Here is a 23,472-nt window from a genome sequence, read left to right as displayed (position 1 = left end):
TTACCTTTTAAAAATATCACCTTGGCAATGACTCGGGACCCAGCTTTGTGCAAAGTTACTTCAGAATGAGCACTACTTAACTCAGTAAGTCTTCCTTCAAAATAAACATGCATGGGTTTGGCCACAAATGCCATGGAGACAATGTTACATATAAAGACCACAGTGCATTGCAGACTGGGAGCCCAATTGTACATTACACCATCCATGGTTCCACCAAGAGGAGTTCCAATCAGACTAATCCAGTTCAGCTCAGGATCATGACACACTATAAGAAAATTTAATTTAATTTTTGGATTTATATCCCACCCTATCCTGCAAGAGGCTGAGGGTAGCCTACAACAGTAAGATATCAAGATATGCCTTCCTAACTTCATAAGACAGATACTATAGAATACTACAGAAGCTGTAAAAATACACCAACATGCCTCCCCCCCCGCCCCGCCCCACATATCATTTTCCCTTCCTGAAATGACTCTGAGTGAGGAACTGCCCCTAGCCCCTTTAGGGAAAGTAGCCAGTAATGGCAGCTCCACACAGGGTTCCACAACAGGCAAGCAGCAGTTCCCCAGGGCCACTTCAGGACAAGAAAATGCTGCTAGGGAAAAAGCTGAAGTCCCCTTTCCTGAGGTACTGTGGTCCCTGTCCAAATAAAGCCCCTGTGTACATGGAAATTGAGTGTCCAGTGCAGGACTTGCAAAGCACATCTGTTCAAAAACCCGCATGGTGAACCCAGAGAGAACACAAGGATAATGTAACATATATAGTTATCCCTTCAAGTATACCTAAATCCACATTAAATTGTGACTTTCACATATGGTCTATATTTTATTATTCTGGTTTGCATGCTATATATCTATGGGACATGCTGTGTAAAAATTACGGATAACTCTACAAAAGTTTCAAATCTAGTAGTCATGAATTTATAAGGGTTTGCCAATCTGCTGCTGCAAAAGGAAAATGTTGACAGTTGTATGCAAATGTTCTGTACTGTAAAGGTGGATCCTTCCCCACAAGGAGCCTTGTTGGCTAGCAGAAGAGACACGTTCCACAGGTGGAAGGTTCCACAGTTAGTGGAATGGATCCTCTGGATCACTTAGCAGCTTGAATCCGAGTAGGGGCTATGGCTCAATGGAAGTGCCTCTGCTTTGCATGTAGAAGGTCCCAGATTTAATCCTTGGCATCTTCAGCTGAAAAGATCACCCAATAGACCCTAGAGAGCTACTCCCAGTCTGAGTAGACAATATTGAACCTGATGGTATGATAGTCTGATCCAGTTTAAAGTAGTTCCGTGTATGTTCAGTTTGTAAACATTCTGGACAATGTCGTTTGGTGGATATATATGTACCCCTTAGATGTGCCTTCATTTCTCTATGCAAAGATCCACCAAGGGTCTAGAAAGATCGGCGGGGCGGGGGGAGACATAAAATAAAACAAGCATTTGTTTTACTTTCATTTACAAAATGTATATCCTCCTTTCTGCCCTCCCAAGGGACACCAAGGCATTTAACAAATTAAAGCATACATAATAAAACCACGTTTTAAAAACATCCAAGTCAACCAAAAGCATGCGACACAGACATCAGTAAATCCATGTACCATAGAGGATGAAGCTTCCAATTGCTACTGCTGAGGCCATCAGAGGGACGGGATGCAGCAGCCAGGCACACACACACACCCCTTTGTGCTTGGATCCAAATTGAGCTGGGGGCTGCCTCCTTCCACCACTATGAAAACAGTGTGTGCACACAAAATAAAGGAAAACAATAAATGATACTTCTTTCATGCTACACTGGTAAGAGTTAAGTAGTCTAATATATGCAAGGTGAAGGGTAGTTTGTGCCAGTTTTGCAATTTTCCTTTATCGGTATTATGTCCAACTCTGGTAAAATGTTACTGCTTTGTAGAGAGAAAAACAAATTGCAAATGATACAGTGCTTCTCAGACTCATTATTGCTGTCCATCTCCAAGCTGTAAAATACTCCTCCTTCTAAAGAGAATAGATCCACAACTGATCGTTCAAAATACACCAAAATGCTGTTCAATATTTATTCTATTTATTTTGTTGGCAAGTACAGCTTTTAACCAAAATGCTAACAGAGGGAACACACACACTTCCCTCTGATCATAAATGCAGCATGATCTGAAATAGTTCAGATAATGTAACACCAAATCTGGCAGCACACAAACCACTGTGAAAAATGTCTGAGGCATCCTAAGGTGAAAGGCAGATCTAGCGAAGGGGGGGGGGAATCTGTCGCCTACAGTAATATGTAAGAATGTAGCATTACCACTCACTAACAATCGTCAGATGTCTTATCCCTTTGTTCTGTCCCAGCAACTGCACTATCCAGGGAATTATACTTCAAAGTAAACCATCCAGATTCCTGGCACAGTATTCTTTCAAATCTTTCTCATGTGAATATTTCCTAGAGTAAGACTGCTGACCTTATGCTGCATTTTTATGAAGAAACATTGGAAAACAGGGCATGCACAAGACATAATATAAAATGGAGATTTTTGTTGAGCATCCGATAAGTCAAGAACTGTTTATTCTGATTTCAGAGATGGATGGAAAAGGAACCAGGACAAACTGGTATATGCTTTTCCAGTCACCACCACCACACCCACAGAAGCAACCAAAATAATTTAAGAAGCTACACATACAGGACCGGATCTACATGTTTTTTAAGAGGGGCAAAATTTAAAAATAGCATCCCCTTATGGGCCCATTCTACCTTATGGGCCCATAAAATAGAATGGACTCCATACCCAATTTGGCGCCCCTCCCCTCTGGTGGCACCTGGGGCAAGCACCCCCCTCTGCCCCCCCCCCCCCCGATCTGGCCCTGTACACATAGGCAGTACAGTACAGCACAGTGCGTGTACTCTTATCTGGGAGAACCAAGTTTGATTCCCCACTCCTCCACTTGCAACTGCTGATGTGACCTTGGGTTAGCCACAGGTTCTCTCAGGGCTGTTCTGTTCAAGGGCAATTCTGGGAGAGCTCTCTCAGCCCCACCTACCTCACAGGGTGTCTGTTGTGGGGAGGAGAAGGGAAAGGAGATTGTAAGCCGCTCTGAGACACCTTTGGCTAGCAAACGGCGGGATATAAATCCAGTCTCCTCTTTTCTTCTCCTTCATTCTTTACAATTCTATCCTAAGTAGATCTATTCAGAATTTAATGAGGCTTATTCCCAGGAAAGCTTTGTTAGGGTTGCACTGCCAAAATATCAATTACAAAATAGCTAATACAAAAGAATGTTCTTTACCTCCCCAAATTAATTTTCCTAGGTGTGCATTATTTGACTGTTTTTCTGATCTCAGTTGAATGGGGTATGAATGGCCTGTGTTTATAAAGGGTTTTAAGAATAAAGCTTTATTCTGGAATATTTTGTCACACAGATAATTAGCATTTGCAAGAACCCTAATTCATTGTTTGTGTTCCCAAGAATGTGAGCCAGGTGCAAAATCTAACACCTCCACCTATTAGGAATGCAGGGTTGCCACTTTCACTTAGTACCCACTCCTGTACTAAAGCATCTTGGCATATGAAATTATAGTTCAGCTTTCAGAGTTATGCTAGTCTCGAACCTTCACCCTAAAGAGATGGCTTTTATTGGTAAAACTCAGATTATACGGTACAAGCCACTCATAAAGGCAATCAATCCAGGTAATAAAACAAATGTACCGTATTTCTAAGCTCCACTCTGACTTTCAGTTGGTGGTACTTTTGCTGAGGAATTCCTTAAGACTTCAGAAAGTTTTCAGCTTCATTGAATATACAATTACAAACTCAAAAAATTTTGTTCCGGTGGTATTTAACACCTCAGAGATTAAGCCATATGGCGATAAATCAATCCTCCAAATGTTGGAAAAATTGTGGAGAGGTGGGCACATTTATACACTGCTGGTGGTCTTGCCCGAGGGTGCAGTCGTTTTGGGCAGTAATTGTGGCAAAAATCAAGGATATCACGGGCTATAGTTTACCCTTAAGATTGGAACTCATTTTGCTTGACTGTTGGAAAGGTATTTCTATTACTTCTCTCAATAAATCCCTGATATCCCTGTTACTAGCTGCTGCTAAAATGGTGTTAGCCCAATTTTGGAAATCTTCCAATATTCCTCCAATTAAGCCTGGTATACTAAAATCTGGGAGGTTTATGCTATGGACAAGTTAGCAGATAGTTTATGCAATATAAATAATTCAGAAGGTAAAGATTCTCTGATGTACAAGTGGCTTCCATTTCTTAAATTTTCTTTTAGTCCTGTAGATCAGATGCGTACATGTATTCCTGGTAGATATTATGACATTATTAATTTGATGTAATTAACATATGGACAGAGTACTTATTTTTTAATTCAGCTGCCAAGTATGTATGTATGTGTGAATGTATGTATGTGTTGTTTTGTTTGTATTTTGTGTATATATATATTTTTTGTTTTCTGCTGGTATGCTATGCTTATACACAAAGAATGATTGCAGATACAGTCATTGATTGCTTTATTTGTATGTTTACTAAATTCAATAAAAAAGTTTTTGGACAAAAAAAAAAAGAAAGTTTTCAGCTAAAGATCTGCATCTATATACTGATCATAATTGGATCAGAGCCATGATGGACATCATTTTAACAAGATCAAAAATATCTGAAGCATGTCTTTCCCATAGGAAACATCCCCTCCTTTTTAAAGGACACTTTGGGGAGTGAAATTTCTTGGTTAATAAGAGTAGGTTTAATTTCACTTTAAGTTTTAAGACCGGCCAATGGGAAAAATAACTTTGAAGCTGGCCTTTCCAAGTGTATTGTAACCCATGTCATTTTCACTTAAACATATTATTTTGTTCATATTAAACGTTTTAGAATTTAGGGCCTAAGGATTAAAACCATAAGCAGTTAGTAAAGTTGCTCACATATTACCAACTCCAAGAGACCCACCCCCTAGGAATGCTGTTTCCTCCTGGGCACTTGAGGGGGATGGGGGGTTTAAGGTGGCCAGATCCAGGTTGGAAAACTGGAGATTTGGGGATGGACCCTGGAGAGAACGAGGACCTCAGCAGGGCACAAAGCCATAGAGTCCACCCTCTGCTATTTTCTTCAGGGGTGATCTCTGTCCTCTGAAGATCAGTTGTAATCGCAGATCTCAAGGCACCCCAAGAGGCTGGTAACCCTACTTTGTTCTGGGTACCCTTTCTGAAGGGCACTGAAGATCCTTTCCCTGTGATCATTGTTGTGTTCCTAGCAATTATAATTCTGTTATACCTGTGTTGTAATGTTTTCATGTTTGCGATAAATGTTACCTTGAAAATGATAGATCCAGGTGGGCAGCCGTGTTGGTCTGAAGCAATAGAACAATGTAAGCTTTTGTTTGTATGCATGCATACTCTCAGACTTGAAAATGATAATTCTTTGAATTTTCTCTTTGAAATAATTTCACAATTGCTTGCCAAGCCACAAATGTGCTGTCACTTATTGACTTGAATCCCCTCAACTGAAAAGTTAATGTAGGAGAGGGATTGACCTAGCCAGGGTTCTGCTGGGTTACACTGTGTGAAGGCACTTGAGACAGGTTAGAAGATCAGGACCCATCAGGATAGTAATCATTACTTAATGGGTATCTGGGTATGCAAAAAAGTGTATTAGGATTGCAAGGACAATGGTGTGACAGCCCCCCATCCCCACAACACTATTTCCTATGGTGCATACTCTATCGTATGGTGCATACTCTGATGGCAACCTAATTAGCTAGTTTGAATGGATAGTCTATATCCAAAAAGGGCTTCTCTAAATCAAAATGCAATAAAGCAAGAATTGTATTGTTCCTGACAGGGCTTTTTTTGAGCAGGAATGCAGTTCCGGCTGGCTTGGTATCAGGAGGTGTGGCCTAATATGCAAATGAGTCCATGCTAGGCTTTTCCTACAAAAAAGTCCTGTGTGAAACAATGGTGACATCAGTGGGTGTGGCCTAATATCAAATGAGTTCCTGCTGGGCTTTTTCTACAAAAAAGGTCTGGTTCATGAGAATTTTCAGCGGTCTCTGGAGAAAGTAAGGAAGCCAAAAATCTTCAGTATTAATAAAAGATCTGGGTGCATAGCCTGAGTTCAGAAGACACCAGTCAGATTGTTTTTCACTGAGCTAGATAAGGAAGGAGATATTTTAACAGAGAATTCATGATAGGTGAACTGTCTTTAAAGTGCAAGAAAGTAAAGGTTGAATAGGCAGCTTTTGAGGAAGTCTCCGAGGAAGATAATTTAAATGTTCCTTATGAGCACATTATTTTTTGAGCCTCTCACTGAAGCATCACCGATTTTAAAGAACAGGGACATGGTTAGATATTACTGTTTAAAATTAGTTACGTTCACACAAATGAGTTATATTTACACAAGTTTCTCTTTTTAAAGTTATATGCTCATACAAAGCAATGTTCATCACAAAGCAATGCTCCAAAGATGCAACACCATGTTTTTTTATGATAGTGCAGTACCCTTTCCTTTTTGCTTCCCTGGTGCTATTTTCATGCTATAATGGCTTTTGGGGCTCCCTGCTGATTTTGCTTTGACCGACAGATTATGTGGAAGGCTCAGATGTATTGAATAGGATAAGGAATACAAAAAGTTACTAATGGATAACACCAGAGATCAGTTTTCTTGTTTATATAACTACTTATCTTTGATATGCTCCTGTCATTTTAATATCTTAGCCAGAAGACCTGTCTGTGGCATTTTAATATATAATAATAGCTTATTTACTTTTCCCTGTGTTAATTTTTAAACAAAGTCCACTGGTTCCAATGGGTGTTTTTACAATCAGTTTGATCCAGAATTTTAGAGTCTTCAAATCGCCTGCGACTGTTCCGCTTTAATTATTTTCCTTTTACATTTGTGGATTTGCTGCACTCATTTTGTGTACCCAAACTTCTATATTTCCTGCTGAAAGTGTTTCAATTGGGGGGCGGTCTCTGATCAGAGGGCAGACGGAATACCAGTGCTTAGTTAAATGTATACGATTGCATGAAAATGGTGTCAACACTGCAAAAACAATACACCTTTAAATTACAAGATGAGGCAAGCAATGATATGTAAAAAATTCAAGTGCTGTCAGTTCTCATGCAAATTACTGCACCTTGTGGCTTTTGGAGTCTTTTAAAATGCATAAAAAATTCCACAATACAAGTTTGAAATGCTTGTAGAGAAATGACCGGATCAAAACTAGTTTTGAGAAAAACGTTGCAGCAGCAGCACCAGAACTAATCTCACCTAAACAAATGTAGATGCTTTGGGCAGCAACAATGCAAAACAGTTGTGAGAACGTTAGGTAATGTAAAAGGTGAGTTTCCAATGTGGTGATAGTCACAAACTGTCAGCGTAAAAACACCCATCATATGGTCTAAAGAGATTTGATATAGTAACTTTGCGGAAGCTATTCAGTAAATCTCTAACAATGCTAGACGGAAATTCAAAGCTAGAGTAATACTATGGTTAAGAGCACAGGTTCTGAGTCTGAAATCTATGTTGCAGGACTTAGCTCAGCCTTCAGCTCATTGTATAGGTTTAACAACCTATTGTATAGGTTTAACAATGGGGGGAAATGGTAATGTCCTGCGGTACAAAAATTATTGTAAGTATTATCAAAATATATGTATGAAATTCACCCTGACCTGGATAACCCAGGCCAGCCCAATCTCATCAGATCTCGGAAGCTGAGTACAAGGAATACCAGGGCTGGGATGCAGAGGCAGTCAACAAGACACCTCTCTGAACACCTTTGCCTCCCAGCCCCACTAGGCGTTGCCTGAAGTCAGCCATGACTTCCAAGCACACAGATACATACATATACCCCCCCCTCAAAAAATCAAAAATATATGTGTAAAGTTCTTTAAATGCTATGTAAACCCTAAATATATAGTCATTGTGGCTTCACAGGAGCGTAGTTTGCTAGGCCATTACTATTCCCGGTTTTCAGGTGGAGAACTGAGGTAGAGAAAGAGTAACTTGCTCAGGTCCATACAGAATGTGAGGAAGTCAACCGGTGCTAGCATCACACAGGAAAGGCCATCATCCACTAATCTGTGGTTGGTTGGTCTTCAGCAAAAGTTCTCAGGGGCTTTAGTTCTCAGGGACCCTGAAGCCCTTGGAAACTTAGAATCCTGGAGTGAAAGATTTTGAGGCTCTTTCTACACTTGACAGAATATCCTCTCTCGGTGCGCATTTAAAATGTTTGAATTGAATACTGCCATCACTTCTGTCTTGCTTTGCATTATCTTAAGTCGTCTACGATCATTTTCTTGAATTGTCACTGAAAGCAGTTTCACCCCAGAGTTGCTCCTCACTTTACAAGAGTACTTTTGAACAGGAGTCTTCTGCAGGCGGATTCAATGCTCATAAAATCAGAATCAACCCTCAGTGTAGAAACAGCCTGAGAGGTGAGTTGGGATTTCCAGTCATTTAATCTTCCCCTCTGATTCCTTGCAAGGCCGCAGCCTAAAGATTTCTGTTTCCCTGCCTAAGTGGTACAATAATGAGCTATACACAAGCTTGTTTAAAAATACCCTTTTGATGACTAAGTTATTTGCTTTATTCGTCCATTTGAGTGGTCCTCCTAATATGTATTGACTGATAGAGAGTGCCTGGATGTCCTATAGTCCAAATTTAAACAGCTGTATCATTTCCTTCCTGACTGATCAAGGAAACAGCTCACTGTGTGGGAAACATGGCGATGTCTTTTGCAATGTTTCACATTTTGCATTTTGATTTGAAATATCTTTAAAGTATCCGGTGTGATGTAGTTATCAGATTAGAATCTAGGAGAACCGGTTTCATATCCTCTTCTGTGCTACGAAGCTCTCTGGGTGACCTTGTATCATCACATCTCAGCCTGTCTACTTCACAGGGTTGTTATGAGGGTAAAATGCAAAAGGAGAACCATTCATGCTGCTCTCGCATCCTTGAAGGGATAATGGGATAAAAACATGCCAAATAGATAGCACTTAAATGCAGCTAAAAATAATTTTCAGAAAGAACATGAAGTAAAATCTACTCATTACATAGGCTGATAAAGTCAAACCTGGGGGTAGGAGGGTGGAAAGTGTTTTCACCTGGTACCAAAACCTCAGGGGATCTCAGCTATGGGTGAATAATTGAGGGGACAGCATTCCATGATTGGTCACAGTTTATCACCCCACAGAAACTAGGCTGTCTGGCACCCTAGGCAAGGCTAACTTCTGGCATCCCCTCTGCACTGATAACATCACCGAGTCACATGGGGGGCACTCGATTTGGAGGCCCCAGAAAGCCGGCGACCTAGGCAATTGCCTAGTTTGCCTAGTGGCAGGACCAGCCCTGCACAGAAAGAAAGGAGACTCCAAAAAGGATCTCAATTGATCAGCAAGTCTGTCAAGCTGCCCTTTAGACACATTAGTTGCAAGCCATTTGGAGATATTCATTTCATAGATTCAGGTGGGTGGCCATGTTGTTCTGAACCAGCAGTGGCACCTTTAATTTAGTTCTCCTAGGTAACACTCCTAGGTAGGACCCAAATGGTATCAGAGGAAGTATACTTCCACATGAAAGCTTATAGCTTGTATGAGGAAATGGCTTGCCTCCTGGAGAGGTGGCAAGCAGGCTTTAAAAGTTTCTGTCTCTTAAGCTCAGAGACAAGCGGGGTTGGGGGGAGGAAATTAGCCCTTGGAATTCCAGAAGCACCTGGACTACCTCTTAAAAGATGCTAATAGCTGGGGCTGAAGAGACAATAGGATGAGCTAGCTTTTCCTCCTCCTTCAGGCAGGAAACAGACACCGATTTCTCACTAGCGTTGCTCTGTCCCCAGGCTTCTGTTTCCCCTGGTGCATGTGGTCAGTTTCCCACCAGTTGATCCATGGGTGCAATTTTGACTCAGGGCTCCCTCCAGTTCCCCACGTGGTTTTGTGATGCTGTCTTTTAAGGATTACAATACTGCATGGGGAATTGGAAGGAGCTCCACGTCAAAATGCACCCATGGAGCAACTGGTGGGAAATCGATCACTTGCAGTGGAGGAAAACAGAAGCTTGGGGGTGGAACAATGCTTATGAGACATCGGTCAGAAATGTGGAGGGCATTAGGCTAGACCAGCCCCAGAGACTATCTCCAGGAATGAGCTGGAGATTTCCAAAATGCTTTCAAGGAGAGCTCCCAGGATGCTTCTGTGTGATCCCAAGAGGACCTGGGGCCTGGGCAGACCAGGTAGCAAGGGGGTGGTGTCGGTGTATTGAGTCCTCCTTCCACAGCATGACAGGAGCAAGAAGAAGCAGGTGGATCTATCTGACAGGTGAGGTCAGATCAACCTTGCCAGCAAGCCGGTTCCAGCTGGACTGTAACCAGGGGAAAGTACCTGCTGAAGTCAGCAACTGTATGGACTGCCATGATTGGCTGGCTTGTATATATAAGCACTGCAGTGCCAGTCTGTAGTTCTCTCAGTCGAGAGTTGGATCCTGGTGGAGCACTTTGTCACTCAGATTAATGTTTGTCACCGCACTAGTTGTACTGTATATAGCTTGTAAATACACTACTTTTATACTAGGTGCTGGTGTGTGGCTCACCTTCTTCCCAGAGTTTACTCTTGTACAGTTCTCTATTTTACCCTCTGCACACACACCGCCAATAGGTGGGGAGTGATTCAAAATGGGTAAAGTCAGAGGTTCAAGAAGAAGAAGAAGATATTGGATTTATATCCCGCCCTCCACTCCGAAGAGTCTCAGAGCGGCTCACAATCTCCTTTACCTTCCTCCCCCACAACAGACATCCTGTGAGGTGGGTGGGGCTGGAGAGGGCTCTCACAGCAGCTGCCCTTTCAAGGACAACCTCTGCCAGAGCTCTGGCTGACCCAAGGCCATTCCAGCAGGTGCAAGTGGAGGAGTGGAGAATCAAACCCGGTTCTCCCAGATAAGAGTCCGCAGACTTAACCACTACACCAAACTGTGCTTGCTCCCAGAAGGAAAAGTCTCTTGATGATGGGCCTTGGAAGAGAACAGACTGCTGATATCTGGTCAGCAGGCAGTGGCCATTTTAAACATGTGGTTGGGCCTGGCAGTCTGGCTCAAATAAGACAGCCTTAGAATGTTTTGTAACTTACTAAACTTAGAATTGCCTGCTCCGCTTCAATATCTATGTAGAGAATGTTTTAGAACCAGGAACAGGAGATGCGATTGTGACCAACTTTTCTTTGTTCTTCTGGTGCTTTGCTAAAAGCGTGCTTATAATCTTTTTTTCTTTCTAATAAACATTTTAATATTTGAATGCTGGCAGTAACTCTCTGTACCACATAGTTCCCCCAACCGCCTTAGACCACATTACTTTAAGAGGGGAGTCCTGTGAAGGGGAAAAACAAGCAGCACCCATTCCCAAACCTCCAGCCCCTCCCCCGAAGGAATTTGGTCCCTGTGTTAACCAGGCATTGGGTAGCAGGGGACTGGAAGCAGGGCCTCAGATGTCAGGAGTCTGTCCCTCCTAGCAGGAAGACACCAACAGGATAGTGGTGGGAGCAGTACCCTAGTGGAAGTGGAATAGCACTCTCCCAGAAGTGGCACGGCAGCATGGGATCTGTAAGTCAAATTGGGCTGGTTTTTTGTCAGACCTTTAGTAACACATTGCTGGTCTTAGAGGTGCAACTGGACTCAAAATATCATTTCACAGATATTTCTAGAGATCGTTAAGCACATTTTCCCAGTCCGGAATGTAATCCAATGCTCTGTGCTACTGAGGAGAATTAGATTTGGAGTGTGGTAATAGTTTGTGTTGCTGTTGACTTCAAAGGAAGTTCAAGTTTGCAGCTTGAAGTAAGAAAGTAAGTTCAAGTGCTGTCCTCCTGGAGAGTTCAATGGTATAAATGTCATTTACTGCACACACATGCTGACAGGATATTTATAGCAAGTTCACAGAAGACATACTAGACTGTCCATTGATATACTTACTAGTACATCATTATTTTGTTTCACATTTCATTTACCCTGTCATAAGAAGTGAAGGTACCTGATATTCAGTAACATACTACCTTTGCGCCTGTAGGTTCCATTTAGCCACCATGGCTAATAGACACATGTTATCTTGAACAATGTATTTAATCCCCTTTTAAAGTCATATAATCAGCATGGCATAATTATCAGAGTGTTGAAACAGGAGCAGGCAGTCCAAGATTTGTATCATTCCACCATGAAAGCTTGCTGAGTGACCCTGGGCTAGTCATGCACACTCAGCTTCACCTACATCAGAAGGTTGTTGTGAGGATAAAATGGAGGAAAGAAGACTATAAGCCACTTTGGGTCCCCAATGAGGAAAAAGACAGGTTACAAATGAAGCATACAAATAAATAAATATAATCAGCCAATACCACACCATGTGACAGAGAGGTCCATATACGTATATTAAATATGTCCTGTATTAAGCAATTTCTGGTGTTATGAAACAGGGAGGAAAAATTGATTCTATCCACTTTCTCTATGCCATATATAATTTTTAATTTATATCATGACCCTGCCTCTACCCCCAGTCCTCTTTCATAGAAACTAATCAGGCTGAAATATTTTTGTCGTTTCCTAGGGAAGGCGCTTCAGCCCTTTGATTGTTCTGGTTATCTTTGTCTACGGTTAGTGGATTTAATCATCTTAAGTGTCTGAGGAGAAAACCTTCTCTGAATTAATTAAGTTAAATGAGACTTGCTCTGTTATGCTTTAGCAAATTATGGTATACTCACAATCTGAGATACAAATTGGCAAAAAGGGCAAACACTCTTTGGTAGGCCACTATGCAGTTACTCAAGTTAAACCCAAAAGTTAATTTAGCTAATCATGAGTATACCATCCTTATACCATTCTCTATAGACTCAAAAATGAAGAATCTCCAATCATACCTCTTTCTGTTGCATCCCAAGTAGAGGGGAAGTAACATACAAATTTAGATGTTACTAGGCAGAACAAAAGTTTCAAACATTGTTCATTGAGGTGACAGGATACATGCCTATATTTAGATTATTTATACTGGGGATTAGCCATGTATTTCAGAGCAGTGAAAAAGTAGTATATCCCTGACTTGGATAGCCCAGAGAAGCCTGATCTCATCAGATCTCAGAAGCTAAGCAGGCCTGACTCTGGCAAGTACTTGAATGGGAGGCCTCCTTGGAATACCAGCTGTTGGAAGGTGGGGCAGGTTTTATTCAGCCACCTCTCTGAATATCCTCCAGGCCCCTAGTAAGAGTCAGTTACCAGAAGTTGCAATGACTTCAAGGTACAGACACACACAAAAAAAATACCCGTCTCAAAAAAGTAGTGTGGTAAGAATCAGAGTGTTTGACTAAATTTACAGAGATCCAGATTCAAATCAGCACACACCATAAAATTCACTGGATAAGCTTAGGGCAGTCACTCTTTCTCATCCTCATCCTATCTGGTAGGTAGGTGGGTAGGTAGGTGGAGAGAGAGAGATAATGATGAAGAAGAAGAAGAAGAAGAAGAAGAAGAGGAAGAAGAAGAAGAAGAAGAAGAAGAAGAAGAAGAAGAAGAAGAAGAAGAAGAAGAAGAAGAAGAAGAAGAAGAAGAAGAAGAAGAAGAAAGACAGATGACAGACCGACGATAGATAGATAGATAGATAGATAGATAGATAGATAGATAGATAGATAGATAGATAGATAGATAGATAGATAGATAGATAGATAGATAGATAGATGATAGAAAAAGCCCCCTACTTTTCATACACATGGACACTGTGATCACCAGTATGGTTGCCAGGGTGCCTGGAGTTTTGACTCGCACACATTTGCTCTAAGAAGTGGACTTTGCCCATGGTTTCTAAGGCTTATGTGGATACTATAAGCCTCAGCTTTGCAGCAGCATTCTACATCTCTGGATGGGTGTTAGCCAGAACTACAGACGAGCTTCCAGCTGCTCCTTGTGTGCCCAGTCTCTGCCGTTGCAGTGGAAGAAGCCACACCGCCATGAACTGTACAGGCAAAGTTTCCAGCCTGTTTCCATGAACCAAAGGCTAACACCACCGAATTCATCTTGTTTTCCTGACTCCATTATAGCAAAGCAAGAGACTCACGTATTCAACAGCTGCTTCAACTTCTGCATAAGACAATCAAGCTTATCTTAGGCATGGATCCTGCCAGACCGCCTAAGCCTTTGTCTAACGGAACTCAAGACAAAGACTGGTGCCAAGAGAAGACTGAAGAAAAGGAAGACCATCTTCAGCAAGCCAAGTTCCTTTGTGTAAACCGGGTGTTACCTTAGGTAGCAATTTGGCCATCTATTGCCACCTTTTTAGATAAGTTTGGTAAACTCAAGCACACCTCCACCCAGTAATTTCCCCCATTCTTTCCCTTAACGGTCATCCTGGAGCCTCCCATCCTGGCCCATTGCTACCTGGAAGTCCAATCAGGTAACCAGGGCCCAAGCTTGTTCATTGGTCAGTTATGGCCACCCAATTAGATGCCACCAATTAACTTGCTATTGGCTACTGCAGAAGTCCAGCCCTTATCGTCACTGCAGAGCCTCCCCTTTTTCTGAGGTCACGTACCAGCTGACCACTGTCATCCACCCCTGAACCTCCCATCCCCTAAGGACTCAAGGGAGTCCTTATAACCTGTGACCCAGCTCCCCACAGGTGTGCATCTAGCAGTACCCTAGTTCTGCTGTCTAGATCCATCCCTGATTCTGGCCACAGTTGAGGGTCCCATTTCCCCCATCCTTTCATCGCCATTGGAGCCTTCCTTGAAGACTACGATTGGTAATTATCACCCTGTTTGTCTATCCATGTGTTGTCTCTATATCTCTCTCTATTTTTTCTAGGACTGTATGTATGTTTCATGAGCACATTGCCTTGTATTTATGCCTATATTTTTCTGGAATAAATTTTAATTGTTTTACTTAATTAGAGTCCTTGGTAAATTTAAGCATTAATTTCTGGACGTGTATCCTGTATACATAGATAAAAAGATCCTGATTAAGCCAGGTGCCCACCTGACAATTCCCCAACCTCGTTTTGAGGGCATTACAAGATAGATAGACAGACAGACAGACAGATAGACCATCAATGTTTGTGAGTTCATGGCACAGCTGACATCAGCCATTCGGGATCCACTCACTGGAACTTACCGCAGTTTTATGAGGCTTACATCAGATAATCTGGTTAGTTTTAAAAAATAATATGTGATCATTCTGCCCAAGGACCTGGAATGCAGGGAAGGAGGCATTACATGCAGGGGTCATTTCGTAGAAAAAGATGTGCTGGAGCTCATTAGCATAGCTCATTTGCATATTCCACACACACCCTGACATCACCTGACGGTATACTAAATTGTATCATCTCAGCATCTATCTCAAAATGTTTCTTGAACTATAATTGTCATAATAAAACCTTATTCCTATCAATACTTTTTAAATTACTTTCTCCTCTGTGGCCACAGTGGCATGATGAAGATGAATTCCATCTGTCTGCTTTGAATGTTTTGGTTATTTTCCCTTTTTTGTTAGGGAAGATATTAGAAAGTTTGTCAAATCTTAGAGGTCAGCAAAATTCTCACAGGGGAGTTGAACAATGAAGCCCAGAAGCAAGTATTTTGTGGGGAGGGGCAAAAAAGAAAGAGCATTTAGAGGTTCCAGAGCTCCACTCCTGTGAGCTCCTGCCCAAAATGAGGCCTGTTTACGTGTAAACAGACTTTTACAAGTGCACCTCCAGACTCTAGAGATAATGGACCTTTGGCCTGTGATGCAAACTTGGGCAATACCCTGGGGAGGGATTTGTGAGAGCCAGCGAAGAGAACACTGTGAGTTTACATATGTTCCACCAATTCATAAATGGATAAAGTGTAGGTCACATCACTGGAGGCCATTTAAAACAAACCACACAAAACAAGTCATTAGGGAATTTACTGAGGTAAGTTAAGGGCTTGAGAAGCAGTTCATTGGCCAGGCATGTGTGCTAAAATTAGGCCGCCTGCGGCTGCTGCCCAAACCCCCTAAAGTTTCCCGGCCCGGCTGGGGTGGCAGGTGAAGAGCAGCGGCCCCGAGCAGGCTGCGCGATCCTTGCGACGTCACCGGCTCCATCCCTTGCAGTCAGAGCAGCTGTGCCAAGGAGAAAAAGCAGTGCTGCCGCCCGCGGAGCAAGGGGCTGTGCACCACTCTGGAGCTTGGAAATGACGTTTTTAAAGGTATGCTGTCCCTTTAAATGTGATGGCCAGTACTCCTTTGGAGTGCAATTATGCTTGTCACACCCTTGTTCCTGGCTCCGCCCCCAAAGTCTCCTGGCTCCACCCCCAAAGTCCCCAGATATTTCTTGAATTGGACTTGGCAACCCTAGCTAAAATTTAAGACAGTAAACCAGATGATAGCCCTTCCAGAATTTAGAAAAGAAACATAACAGAAGACTCAGGTGTGGTCATTCCAAAAAAATCTTGGCAGAAACAGGGAACTGCCTAATTTGAATTTTGGTTGATTAGTATTCAAAATATATACAAATATGTTTGCTTGAGCAGATGATAGGCAAAACAATCAAATGCAGCTTCCTCAAACATGGGCAAGGCAAAATATGAAGTCATGTTAAATGAAACTCTACAGCACAAGTGCTCACAATGAGATTTCAAAAGTTTTGGACACTGTGGTTACAACAATGACTATTATTGGGAGCCAAATGGCAGCTCTTAGAAGGGAATCTACAAATTTTGTGTGTGGGGGGGGGTGGGATTCATAACTTTAGGGCCCAAATTAAGAACATTTTTTGAATCCTAGTTCATTGTACTAACTGATGATGTCACCTCTAGTTCATGCTGGAAGTGACATTATGCCATTGCCTTTCTTCCCCCTCCACAATCTCCCATCGGGTGCCAGTGCCGGACTGGCAACCCATACCGTTCCTATCTCCCTAATGGGTATCCAAAGAAGCTTACATCTTCTCCTCTCCTCCATTTTATTCTCACAGTAACCCATTGAGGAAGGTTAAGCTGAAACTGTATGACTGGCCCAAGTTCATCCAGCAAGCTTCCATGGCTGAGGGGGAATTCAAACCTGGATCTCTCAGATCCTAGTCTGACATTCTAATCACCATACATGATTTTTGTTAATATTCTTTCTGTTAACAAGAAGCTGTTTTTCAGGGACCTTCCCATTAATCTTTGATATCTACTGGTCAAACAAAAGCATCTATTACCTTCTAAGAGATGACTTAATGTTCCAGATAGTTTAGGAAGATAACAATATGAAAAATTCATTCCAAAGACTTGTTTTCTTTGTTCCTTTTTAAACCGGAGTAGTCATTGGGGTTGCCAGAAGAGGAGGCAATGCTGGAGTAAGCTCTAACTGATGTTGTTGTCCTCTGAATAAAAAGCGCACATCTGTTCCACTTATGTCTATATAAGTATGTACCCATTACACAAGCTCCCACAAGCAGTTAAAACTTACAAAACAAATACTCAGAGGAGTCTGGAAGACACTAGAGACTTTTTAAGAGTGCGCCAACAAGTGGAACATTTTGGCAACCATGTAGAAACATCCTGCAAACCAAATAAAACAAGGGCTTTAGATGGATTTGGCTACAAAAATCATGACAGACAAGCAATCCCACAGAAAGAAATTGTGTGGTTAACTGAGAGAATTGTTCTCAGCTGCTTGGAAGGCATGAACATCACATCTCCAAAAGCAGCTATTAAGAGAAGCTACCATGAAGCATCACAATGATAAACTAGTTTGAAAAATGGGAGATGCCTAGCTAAAACATGGGGAACGGTTCTAAGAGTTATAAAGCCTTTAATACCCCAGCCCCTTGACAAACACAGAGAGAAAACACAATAGTCTGGAAAACTACTGCATGAACTAGATTTGCATTGGGAATTGGGACTAGAAAACCATTCCGTGCTTTGCTATAAGCTTCTTGTACAGAAAAGGCCTTGCCTGCCAAGGACTGCCAAGCCTCCTGAATTAGCAGGAGACCTTTCACTAGGAACTCTCTTACTCTACTGCTGAACTGTGGTTAAAACACTGGGGCTGATTCCCCACTAGTCTTGCTGCGGTCTCACACTCCTTTTTCTGCCCAATTTTGCACACGCTACTGCAAAACTGCAACTTGCCCCGCCTCTTTCCCACATTCTCTCTGTGGCTGCAGGATTCTCTGAAAACCAGATTTTGAAGCCGCGGAGAAAACTTGGAAAAGAGGTGGGGCAAGTTCTCATACCAAACCTTTAACGGCATAACAGTTGCAAATAAAAATACACAGAATATAAAAATTTAGACGTTGGAGATAAAATCAAAATGAAACCAAGCTTGCAGATGCATTCATACATGGTCAGATTTAAATTTAAGGATGTCAGCCAAAAATTTTGCCACAGCCTCGCTAACCTCCCGCTCAGTATCATTCAATAAATAATAACAGGGTGGCAGAATAGACAAATCTGGGGGGAAAGAAAGCTTGCAAAATAAATCTTTACGAAGATTATGATAAAAGGAACAATCAAGCAATATATGCTGAGTTGAGTCGGGAACATTCGCTCCACAGGAAGAGTCTGTCGCCTAAAGGGATTTGATGATATTTCCCTTGTAAAACTTTGGAGGTAAACGCATTTAGTCTAGCCAACATAAATGCCCTGGAATGGTTAAGTCTGATAGATAATGGGGCATTTTGCCGCAGAAAGCATAAAGACCTAAGGAAGCTGGGGAGCAAATATAAAGGTCTGTTGGCTGTCATTTCGTTTCCTCCAACTCCCACAATCTCTATTTAATACATGTGAAGATATATGACTCATCAAAAGTAAAAAAAAAATCATCAGCCTCTCTCCCCAACTGGTTAAGTTTGGACATAAGCACTGCTGACCAGGATGAAATATATGGGTCTCTTTTCATACAATCAAGAAGGCTGTTAGGATCTGTTCTAAAGTGAATTTTGAGCCAGAATTTAAACACTGTAATCCAGGCTTTATCTCCACCAAAGACTGACCCACTTCAAAGCAGAGAGCAAAGTAGGACACATTTTGGCATACCAAGAATTTTTCCAAAGAATGAGGCTTGAGTGCCCTCCACTTCCCTGGTAAATGCTGAGATCCATATAGGGATACCATAGAGAATTTGGACTAGCGTTTTAGCTTTGAACACCTTAATTGCTGCTGGAACTAATTGGTTGCCCCTTGCAAAGAAAAACTGTTTAATTTGAGCAACCGGACATTTAGCCAAGTTGACGGTATTGTTACGATGTAAAACCCAGCTTAGCTTGTGATTAAAAGTGATCCCCAAGTATTTAAAAAAAATTGTTTGCTCAATTGTTGAGTTGAGGTGGGGCAAGTTGCTGCTTCACAACAGCATGTGCAAAATCAGGCAGAATCACCGTGGGGAAAAGGAATGTAGAGACCACAGCAAGACTAGTGGGGAATCAGCCTGAGTTTGGATGAATGCTAGAACACTACTCCTGTGTGTTCACATCATGCTGGGAGCAGGACCGGCCCTAGGGCGCATGGCTCCCTAAGCAGACTCATGGCCTACCCCCCTGCTGCGGCAGCACCCCCCCCCCCAAATCTCCTCCTCCTTTCCCCCGCGCCTCCTCCTCCCTCCCCCACAAGGTCTATTTCAACACCTGGGAACCGGCGGTCGAACACCATGCTCCCAGGCTACCTAAAGGCGCCCCCTGTCGATCAGCTGATCGGCAGGTAAAACCACACAGTGCGCTCTGTGTCAGTGCCAGGGCAGGCCAGCAGCTGCGGGAAAGACCACAAAGCCTGAAAGGGTGGCCGCTCCCCTTTCACCGCTTCCTTCCCATCCTGATTGAAAATGTTCCCAGAGACTTTAAATTCCTGTAAATAAATACAAATGCCCATAGTGGAGTCAAGGCATCTCAATAGTGCTACTATAGCACTGAAGTGCTATACTGATTTAGTGCTATAACACTCAATTTAGAACATTGAAAGAAGTCCATGGAAGATCACACGGCAAAAAATGCAAGGAAAAATCAGCACTGTAGGAAACGCTATCAACGTTTTAAACAGCATACCCCAGACATTCAGAAGCACAATGAAGGGGTAGAAAATTTAAGCAGTTTCCCTCAAAAGCAGCTCAACTATGCTTTGCTAACCCAATGCAAGCATGTTTGTATGAACAAGTAAATAAATTCTGCTAGCAGCCAGTCACTAAAATGGATCTGTCTCAGGCCTGTAGCCACAGTGGGGCACTTCAGCGTCATGCCACCCAACTTTCCAGCCACGCCCCACAAAGTTTCATTCAAAAAAGTATTTATTTGCTGTTTTTTCACTTAAATTGCGCTATAGCGCACCCACTAGTGCCGTGCCCCTGCCCCACCAATGATTTGATTAGCCGCATTTTGAATCACCAGCATCCTGTGACCTCACCAGCCCTGCCCTCCCTGTTCGCTGTTTCCATTCCCATGCTGGTGAATGAACTGCAAACTCCAAATAAAATCCTCGGCTCTTTGCTTGGCAGCATGGCCAATCCAAACCCAATTAGGCACCTTAGGCAAGTGTCACACTTGTTGGGCGGGTGAGGACAGGGTTGGGTTGCAGGGGGTTCAAGGAAAGGGGGAAAAAGGTCCCCTGTGCAAGCACCTGTCGTTTCTGACTCTGGGGTGATGTTGCTTTCACGTTTTCACGGCAGACTTTTTACAGGGTGGTTTGCCATTGCCTTCCACAGTCATCTACACTTCCCCCCCAGCAAGCTGGGTACTCATTTTATCGACCTCAGAAGGATGGAAGGCTGAGTCAACCTCGAGCCAGCTACCTGAACCAGCTTCCACTGGGATCAAACTCAGGTAGTGAGCAGAGGGCTCTGACTGCAGTACTGCAGCTTTACCACTCTGCGCCACAGGGCTCTTATAAAGGTAAAGGTAGTCCCTTGTGCAAGCACCAGTCATTTTCGACTCTGGGGCGACGTTTCTTCACAACATTTTCACAGCAGACTTTTAAGGGGGTGGTTTGCCATTGCCTTCCCCAGTCATCTACACTTTACCCCCAGCAAGCTGGGTACTCATTTTACTGACCTCAGAAGCATGAAAGGGTGAGTCAGCCTTGAGCCGGCTACCTGAAAACCTAACTTCCACTGTGGATCAAACTCAGATCATGAGCAGAGCTTAGGACTGCAGTACTGCAGCTTGAACACTCTGCGCCATTGGGCTCTTAAAGAGCTACCATCAAAAGCACTGTTTGCTGCAGAAGCTCTGGAGGGGAAGGGGGATTGGGGTGAAGAGGCAAAAATGCATGATTTTTACAAAGGAAGCAGAACGTCCTGGTGATGGTGGAGGTCAAAACAGGGGAGGGCTAAGAGCTAAGAAATACAGTTCATGTTTGAGAGTTTGAATTCATGCTTTTTTGCAAGCAAGCAAAAAGTCCTGGCAATGGTGGGGGTCAAACAAGTAGGGCTAAAAGCTAAAAATAGAGTTCATGGTTGAAGAACTGCAATTATTACTATTTTTTTAAAGAGCAAACACTCTGGTTTTCATGGTGTAGTTTGCTCGGTGCAATTTGTCTGCTGCTGCTCTGAAGAGAGCGGCTGTATCCCCCCCCCCCTCCGTTTTGAACTTAGTGACACATAATGGCTGCTCCATAAGAAAAAAAGCCAAAAAACTCTGGCTGTGGGCCTGAATGACAGGAAAAAATCCATTCGCAATCAGTTACTAAAACGGAATACAAAAGGCAGTTTGAAAATGGTCAGTATCAACTAAACATTCAAGAAACTAACCATTCTACAAGTATTTCAAAACTGTTGAGTTTATCTTTCACATGTTTATGAAACAATTTACAATTTCTTAAAGGAATTATGTCACTAGCAAAGCAGGCTGCTAAATGTGACCTGAACCTGGCTTTTTCATGTGCAGAATCCAAAGCCACCTGAACTGTTGCCCTACCACATTCCAGTGAACAAAGAAAAAATGTTGATTCATCTTTTTTTGTATAATATGAATCAAAGCAAAAAAATAAATAAAGATGAAATATAGTTGGACAAACATCTACATTCCTATTGGCTTAGGGCTACTTCCAAATAAAATGTTTAAGTAAATAAATGGGAAAAGTAAACAAGCATATTTCAGGGTTTTGTTTTGTTTTTAAGCAGGAACGCAGTTCTGGCTGGCTTGGCATCAGGGGGTGTGGTCTAATATGCAAATTAGTTCCTGCTGGGCTTTTTCTACCAAAAAAAGGTCCTATTTGAGATGACATATCTACACTACAGCCTTAAAAGGCTTTATTTCTTTCCTCTTTTTGCCCCTGTCTGCATATACAATGAGAGCTTTGGTAACACCTCTTCCCAGAATTGGGCCTATTGGCCCACTAACACATGTTCATCCCTAGTTTGAGAACACCAGGGAAAAGGAATTATCCTGATCATACAGAAGCTATGGTTTGCATTCTATACATTATATTTGCTTGTGCTTTTCTTCATCTGTTGTGGAAGAAGGCCTCTGCTACAGAGTGTACTGGCACTATGGACTTCTGCTAACACAAGCCCAATGTCTCTCAAGTAGAACAGTGCCTAGCATAAGAGGAACCTGCAATGCTGCAGCCTGCATGAAGAGGAATGCAAACAGAAAGAAAGCATAGGCTTCGCTCCAAAGGAGTGTTTCTCTAGGCTTCCAATCACAGAGCACTACTATCTCACTTTCTTCCTCCTGCTGCCACCCAAAATGCCCCAATATGGGGGCAGCATTTCTGGGGCATTAGACGCTGCAGTACAGGGTGGAAGGCAAAAGTCATGCTCTGCAGGCAGAAATCCTTCTTGTAGAAATGCTCTAAGAGCCATTTAGTTTTCTACACACTTAGGTTCCATACCCACATTAAACACATGGATGCACTCAGTCATTTCCCCCCCTCCCCCACAGAGCATATTGCCCTGTACACGTGTGTCTTCTGCACAGGACTCTAGGGGACTGCAGATCTGGAAGGAAAGCCACCTCACCATTATGATTTCTTTGAGGATAGCCCTGGAAGTTAAAATGGTATAACTGCCTGTGTAATGAAGGTCTCCATTCTTATTTGCTGCTGGAATAAATATTCCAGTTTAAACTGGGTAGGTCTAGATTTTCCTATGGTCTAACTGTTTTGCTCAAAAAATACAATGGTGTTGGACAAGTGTATCTGAACCTTTTGACATGACAGATATTTGGCAACTCTACTGGCAACTTGACCCACAGGAAATAGGATGCTTTGTCTATCTTGGCAAAAACAAGCATGGCCTGAAATTCATCAACCCTGCTCAGACCAGCTTAGAATTAAAAAACAGATACTTATGTCCTAGAGTGCAGTATTTGTTGCCAACTATAGCAATTTTAATAATTCTACATACCCAGTTCATTAAAATATTATATAGTAAGTACAATGCATTTTTAAATGTCCTGAAGAATTAAAATCACTTCAGATTCTGGCAAACAAAATGTGGGGAACATACTGATAAAAAATTTTAAAACAATACAAAATTAATCAGAAGTCAGGGAGTTGGCCCATTAAAGGACAAAGGACTGCTGAAAAAGAATG

Source organism: Heteronotia binoei, chromosome 6 (assembly GCF_032191835.1).
Source record: "Heteronotia binoei isolate CCM8104 ecotype False Entrance Well chromosome 6, APGP_CSIRO_Hbin_v1, whole genome shotgun sequence".
Taxonomy (NCBI): domain Eukaryota; kingdom Metazoa; phylum Chordata; class Lepidosauria; order Squamata; family Gekkonidae; genus Heteronotia; species Heteronotia binoei.
Note: the sequence above shows the minus strand (reverse complement) of the source record.